This window comes from Mastomys coucha, unplaced genomic scaffold (assembly GCF_008632895.1).
Source record: "Mastomys coucha isolate ucsf_1 unplaced genomic scaffold, UCSF_Mcou_1 pScaffold1, whole genome shotgun sequence".
Taxonomy (NCBI): Eukaryota; Metazoa; Chordata; class Mammalia; order Rodentia; family Muridae; genus Mastomys; species Mastomys coucha.
Genome location: NW_022196891.1, coordinates 30,411,647 through 30,418,376, shown reverse-complemented (window position 1 = coordinate 30,418,376; position 6,730 = coordinate 30,411,647). Strand labels below are relative to the sequence as shown.

The 6,730-nt window shown below is 51.8% G+C and overlaps 1 protein-coding gene across 4 annotated transcripts in view; it reads left to right on the top strand.

The window, feature by feature from the left end:
• The first annotated feature begins 1,457 nt into the window (after positions 1-1,457).
• Atp2b4 (ATPase plasma membrane Ca2+ transporting 4) overlaps positions 1,458-6,730 on the top strand; it is a 101,419-nt gene continuing 96,146 nt past the window's right edge. For all 4 annotated transcript variants that reach the window (XM_031382861.1, XM_031382843.1, XM_031382872.1 and 1 more), the window contains exon 1: positions 1,458-1,856. The gene's annotated coding sequence lies outside the window, so the exon portion shown is untranslated. The remainder of the gene's footprint in view (positions 1,857-6,730) is intronic.

The window sequence follows — 6,730 nt, the reverse complement described above, 5'->3', positions numbered from 1 at the left end:
AGGGGGGGAGGAGGAGGGGAGGAGGAGGAAGATAGGATGGAATAACAGGAAGCTGGGGAGGATTCCTGGTGAGGATTCCTGGTCTTATTCACAGCTTTATTTCTTCCTGTACACAAGCTTCTGTGTCCGAGGGCAGGAATGAACAAAGAAGCACAGGTGTGATGTGACCTATGGAGTTGGTTGCAGGTGTTTGTTTGCTTGTTTGTTGGTGACACGATTTTGTTTGTTATGTAGTTATAGCTGGCCTGGCATCCATTATGTAGCCCAGGCTAGCCTCAAACTCTTAACAGACCTCCTGCCTCAGCCTCCTGAGTGCTAGGAGGAGTCCTCCTTAATGCCTAGCTTCGCTGTGGGGGCCTTTCTCCCCTTCTTCACTATGACCTGTGAGGTTGGGTTAGCCTGCCTTTCATCAGCATATATATATATAAACAGGAGCGAGTCTGCCTGCAGAGGTGGGTGTGGGAATATATCAGTCAATGAAAAGAGGCTGTGTGAGCCAGCTGATGGTGCATGTTTGTACTGGAAAGGCATAAGGTTCCATGCAAAAGCTATGGGTGATACGGTTGCCCAATGCTGGTGGGTGGGTGGCATGGGGGTGTGATTAACAGTTTATAGGCTATGTCTAAGTGTGTACGGATGTCTCAGTGTATACAGTCAAGGGTGGAAATGTGTGACATAGTATGCTACAGGGGGCAGGGGGAAGTTTATGGGCTCTGGAACGGGTCAGACCTTCCCTTGGATCCTAGCTGTCATTAACCAGATGTAGAACCTTGGGCAAGTCACTCAATCTTTAAGTTCCTCAAACATGAAATGAGGACAGTAACCACTATCTTTCGAGACTGCCAGGAGGACTACAATATTGTAGACTTGAAAGTTTGGGCGTGTAACCAATCCATAGGCAAGTAGCTGGTCTGTGCCCTGTGGACATGCCTTTGGTTGGCTACACAGGCAAGAGTGAGCAAGATGTGATCTGTGTGAAAGGGTGTGGAAGCACCCCGAGCAGTAGTCTGCCAGTGAACTCCCAGTTCAGACCGGGTCAGTAGAGCAAATGCCCACAGCTTCCTGAGGTTTCTGGGTCCTGGGTCTAATTCAGTAAGAGACTGAGAGACCTGGAGGAGCTGCAGGAAGCCAAAAGGCTTGCAGACACTTCCTTTATTTCCCCTCCACACAGCAACGGTTGAAGACCGCTGCACACATCCACTCCCACCTCCGCCCACACACAGTCCTGCTCTGCTCCTGTCAACAAGTAAGAAACAGCGCAGGAGGAAAGCCAAGAAGATAGAGGATTCTTCATACCCTTCCCCATTCCGCCTTAAGACCCGACCAAGTAGCATCATTCCCGCCGCGCCTTGTACATGGGCCACCTTAAGAGCTGAGCAATGCTCTGGCCTCTCGCCAAGCCCCACCCCCGCTGGCTCGCGCTCCGCCCCTTTCTCCTCCCGCTCTGCTGGGGGAGAGCTGGGGAGCCCCAGTCTGGCCAGAGTTGGCCGGAGCTGTTGCCATGACAAGCATTTTCTTAAGACAGCTCTGCTGTTGAGACCGTCCTAGGCTGGGGGTGGGGTGGGGGCACGAACTTCTTGGGGGTCCATCCCTCCGAAGACAGCGAGATCAGCCACCCGCCCAGCTCCCTGCACCCATTTTCTTCCAGGGAAGGTCCTTCGTGTGGAAGGGTTGGGGAAGCAGACCCATCCCACTCCCCCTAGCTGTAGCTGAAAGGCCAGAGCGCAAAGCCAGCATCCCTAGGTGGTTTGCTACACTGGGGAGAGCGGTTGGTGGTCACCCCACCCTACTCGGTCTATGGAAACGCGGAGGGACAGTCCCGCACGGAGACAGCTGGATCTTTGCTAGAAAGAGAGGTAGGCTTAAAGAGAATGAATTGACTCGGGGTTTGCAAACTTTGTTTCTTTCTTGCGTCTCAACCACTTCTTAAAGATCCCGAATTTCCTCATGCTAGCAAATTCTGGGAGGGGTGGGTGGGATGTCGGAATGGGAGAGAGAGGTGTGTGTGGAGGGAGAAGGAGAATGATTTCTTCAATATTATATTTCTTCCCTGGGTTCTGAAGAATCACATAATCAAACAAGTGATTTCTTTGCGTTTTCCTCTGGATCGTGAGATGGGGGTGAGGGGAATGGAGGGACTGCCTATTTCGCACCCAAATTAAGCTCTTGGAAGAAGTATTTATTCCAGCCGACCTCCTCCTTCCCTGCTCCTGCCCTCCCCCTCCCCCTTGGCTTGGGAACCAGCCGCAGAATGGAAAACTGTTGGGGGGGGGGATATTTTCCGCATCTGTTCCCTTTCTTGAAAGCCCCAAAGAGAGATGGGGGGGAAAGAGATCCACATAAATCTTCAGCGGGAGGGAAGGCCTTAGGGCCCTGGAAGGGGCACCCTGGGGCCATAAGGTGGAGATGGGGCTCGGAGAAGTTGGAGGGTGGGAACCAGGAGTATACAAATTCAATTTCTTTGGCTTTGCATAGAAACCTCAGCAGTTTCTCTCTGCGGCTTACAAAACATCCTCAGACTTTGACGTCTATAATTAGCTGTGGAAAAAGCTGGGAGTTCCCTCGCACTGCTGTTGTTTGAGTGAGTGTAAGCGTCCAGAACCAACTGTATGAGTGTCTCTGAGGGCACCGCCCCACGCATCTCTGCGTTTATAGGGAGTGCAGGAGAAGGGACTTGAAAAGTTTTCAGTTTCAAGCCCCAGGTTGTGGGGCTGACTGGCTTGGGCCTCTGGCCCTCCAGAGGGTCCTTGAACAGACCACTTAAGAGGTCAACATTAAGTCTGGGATTGACCCCCCCCTCCTTTCCTCTTTCCCTGTCTTGGACCAGGGGGCCACTTGACATCTTTCCCGGAGATGAGTTAAGTCCTGCACTCTGGTCCACCCCAGAAGGAGTGCCTACTTGCTTCTTTCCAGCTGGGTGGGAGAGATGGAAGGACACCCCCCCAACACCCCATTCCTCGATAAATTCTGGGAACAGAGACAAGCACTTCCTGGCTAGAGCCTCCTCCTTCCTGGGCACTCCTGCAAGACTCAAAATGCCCTCCAGACCCCGTGCTGGGCCATCACGTACTGGCCAGGTAGGGTGGGCTGCGTGTCAGATGGAGAATCAGGCGGTCGCTGAAGAGGAGAGGGGACGCTGAGAGGAGGAAAACAGGTCCCTATTCTGCAGACCATCTGTCTCCCCCTCCAGTTGTGGTGTCTGGCAGGGAATCTTAAGATCCACCTGCTCCCCCACTCACATGAGCTCCCCCCCCCATTCCTGGCTCTCCCTAGCTAGAGACCCTTTCCTGTAGCCCCCCCTTGCTCTGGATCCTCCTTATCGGAAGGGAGAAGACCACAGTTGTTCCCGGCTGGGAGCAGCATGGGACGGGGCCTAGGGGAGAGGGGAATTTCAGAAAAGGACTCTATGAACTGGGCAGGCTCACTAAGCTAGCTACCTGTCTGCATTGCAAGAAAAAGCTTTGGGAAGGAGACAGAGGCTAGGAGAGTTTAAAGGTAACCAGGAAAGCCACAAGAGTAAGCCTTCATTTCAGGCTGTACCTCTCTGTCACTGTACCCTAACTGTATTTTGACCCCAGGAAGGATTGATATCCTTATTCTATAGGAAAGGGAGGGGGGAATCCTGGGGGCAGACACTGACTGGTAGATTAGGATGGCTGCCGCCTGAGTGAGGTGCCTGCTTAGAGCGCACTGGGGCGCCTGCTCCAGTGGCCTTGAGTCTTGGCTCTTGGACAGTTGTGGCCACTGCTTTTCAGGCTAGCTGTGTCCCCAATTCTCCCAGCTGTGCAACCTGAGGGGCTGGGAATCCTGTCGCAGAATCTGGACCCCCCCTCCCCTCTAGCTGCCTCTGTGTGTGACCCGCCCTATTGTCAGCCTGTCAGGAGCTCGGCTCCACCCTCTCGGCTGGCTCTGCACTCAGGAGAAAGGGCTTAGAAGGAGTGTAGAGGCTTCTGACCTTCCAGTCTCTGCAGGTCCCTTAGTCCCTTCCCTTCCATTTTCCACCTCAGTGTCCCTGGATCCAAGGTCAAATCGAAGGAGCTTAGCTTGCCTCACCTCTCACGTTCCCAGCTTCTAGCACAGTGCTGAGACATACAGAGGCACTCAGTCAACACATGTGAGGAGGAAAGGGCAGCTTAAAAATTCTTTAAAAAAAAAAAAATATCTAGGAGGGGTGCATCTGGAGGTCAGTGAACAATGTGTTCTGTCCTTGTACGATGTGGGGCTAGGGGACGCACACTTAGGTCTGGAGAGGCTTCGAGGGAAGGGACCTAATCTACAGGTCCATCTTGCTAGACCCAAGGGGTGGAGTATTAGCATTCGGAGAATCAATTGCATGAGGAGGTACAGGAAGAGGCCCCCTGGTTTGCCCTCTGTTCTATAGCTTCTCCTTGCTCTGGGAACCCTGCTCACCACAGAGACAGTGGGAGGGAGTGGCTGAGTCAGATTTGTCATATAGTTATGGTCTTTGATGTCGGAAGAAAGTCAGAAAGAGGATACTAAGTGAGCCCCTCCACCCCCCCAACTGGAAGAGTCCGAATCTACCCAAGGCATGCTGCTGGTGAGAGCAGGGATAGCAGGGGGCCTTACTTACTTCATACTCTGAGTTTCCATAAGGTCTAGAGAGGAAGGGGGACTGAGGCCGCCCTGCTAGCACTTCCCCAGCCCTGCCTATCAGCAGCTCAGACTGCCAGCTGAGACTATTAACTTGACTCCTCTCTGTACCCATGGTCCTTTGCTCTTTAGTCAGTGTTCTGGGCCCCAGGACCAGCCCCTCATTAAGATCTACCAAACTTCGAAAGGAGGTAAGCGGTGCCTAGGGTCCCAGGAAGCATGCTTGATGCTACCTTACAGGTGATGGCCCCACCCTGAGCCTGCCCTTTCCTGGAAGGGCCATCTTATCTGCCAGGCCATCTGTGCTCCTTCCCTGCCAGTGCCTCCCAGAGATGCTGCCCGCACAGCACATTGCCTGCTCCTTGCGCCGCCCCCCCTTGCCAGGAAAGAAGTAGGGGTGAAGAGGATAGGTGCTCTCTAGGCATGTTTTTATTGGGTAGCATTTCTCCACTTTTTCCCCTAGAAAATAGATGATATGCTCATCATTTTAAATTGACAGAGGATCACACATAGTCATGTTCTATTCAAATCTAGAATAGTTATCATTCCTTGTGGTTAAAAAAAAAATGAAACGAAGCAACTCAAAGGTGATTTCTTGCAGGTTGTTTGAAGTGAACAGCACGCCATCATTTTCTCCAGTCATAATCGTTCGAATAGCACAACAGAACTATTTACTCCTCTCTAACTCCAGCTAGGAAGCATCCGTCATCCCGTCTTCATCCCTCCTCCCCAGCCTGCCAACCATCATTCCATCTCAACTCTGGAAAAATCACCTTTTCCAGATGCCACATGAGGTCATCTGTACCTGTCCCGCCATGCCGTGCCTGGCTGGTTTCGCTTAACACAGGGATTGGGGTGTGGAGGGGGGGCACCCTCCACTTCCTTCTGTGTTGTTGCACATACAAATGACAGGTTGCCATTCTTTCATGGCTGAACACTGTAGTATATAAGTGCTGCGTTTTCTTTACCAGTCCATCAGCTGATGGGTACTTGGTGGCCTTCATCTCTTCCCTGTTTTGAATAAGGCTGCGATAGACAGAGCCAGCAGATGTCTCTGTGTTGGTTTCATTTCCTTCACATACATACCTAGGAGTGGGATTGCTGGATCGTGTGGTAGTTCCATTTTTAATTCTGTTTGTGTGGTACTGGGAATTGAACCTAGGGCCTCTGGCGTGCCAAGCAGGGGCTCCACTCCAGATCTTTTCTTACCAATTTGAGGAACCTGCATGATGGATGTTTTCCATAATGACTAAATCATTTCCCCTTTTCCGTAGGGTATACAAGTGAGCGTGCCCTGGGGCTAGAGTCTGGGAGAGCTATGTGGAATGTCTTATACTATTTCCTCTCCCAATATCTCTTTGTTTCTTCTTTTCCTACCATGAGCTGTCCTTGTTCCACTGACTTTGCACATGTACAAACAGGAACGGACCTACTTAGAGTCAGAGCCAATGGCCTCTGCCCGGAGAAGTGTCTGTTAGTCAGGGTGGAGCAGGGAGAGAGAGAATTGAGGGAAAGGGGTTCCTCCCTCTCTCTCATCACCAGCTCACTCACTCCCCCCTTTTCTCCTGGTTTACAGGAGTGAGTTTCACACACGAATTTGGGAAAGTTTCATACACAGTTTGGGAAAATGACCTGGAATGGCATCCATGAAGCCACCCTCTTCCTGCCTTCCTGCCATTACCCAGGGCACACCCTGGGGTTGAAATGGTGTGCTTACTACTAGACAGGTCCGGGACTCTGGCTGGGTTCACAGTGCTTAGCCCAGGGCACTCACTGTGAGGTCTGGCTAGTTTGTAGACTCTGTCAGGAGTGCAACGCAGTACAACTCCTCCAGGGGATGCTGGCAGTATCCAACAGGTGACATACACATTCACATTCACACAGGAGCCTGCCTACAGGGGCTTCCCAATGGATGTGAGATGCTAAGAAACAAAACAGAGAAGTAGCCTGTAATAAAAATGAGTCAAACCTAACAGCTGATGGAGCCGGAAGGGTAGGAAGAGAAAACTCTTCATAGAGATGCAAGTTAGCCAGGCACAGAAGGAGTGGTTGTTTACAATTCTGTTTAGCATGGCCCAGTGGCTGCCTAGGAAGCTGAGGCAGGAGGATCACAAGTTGT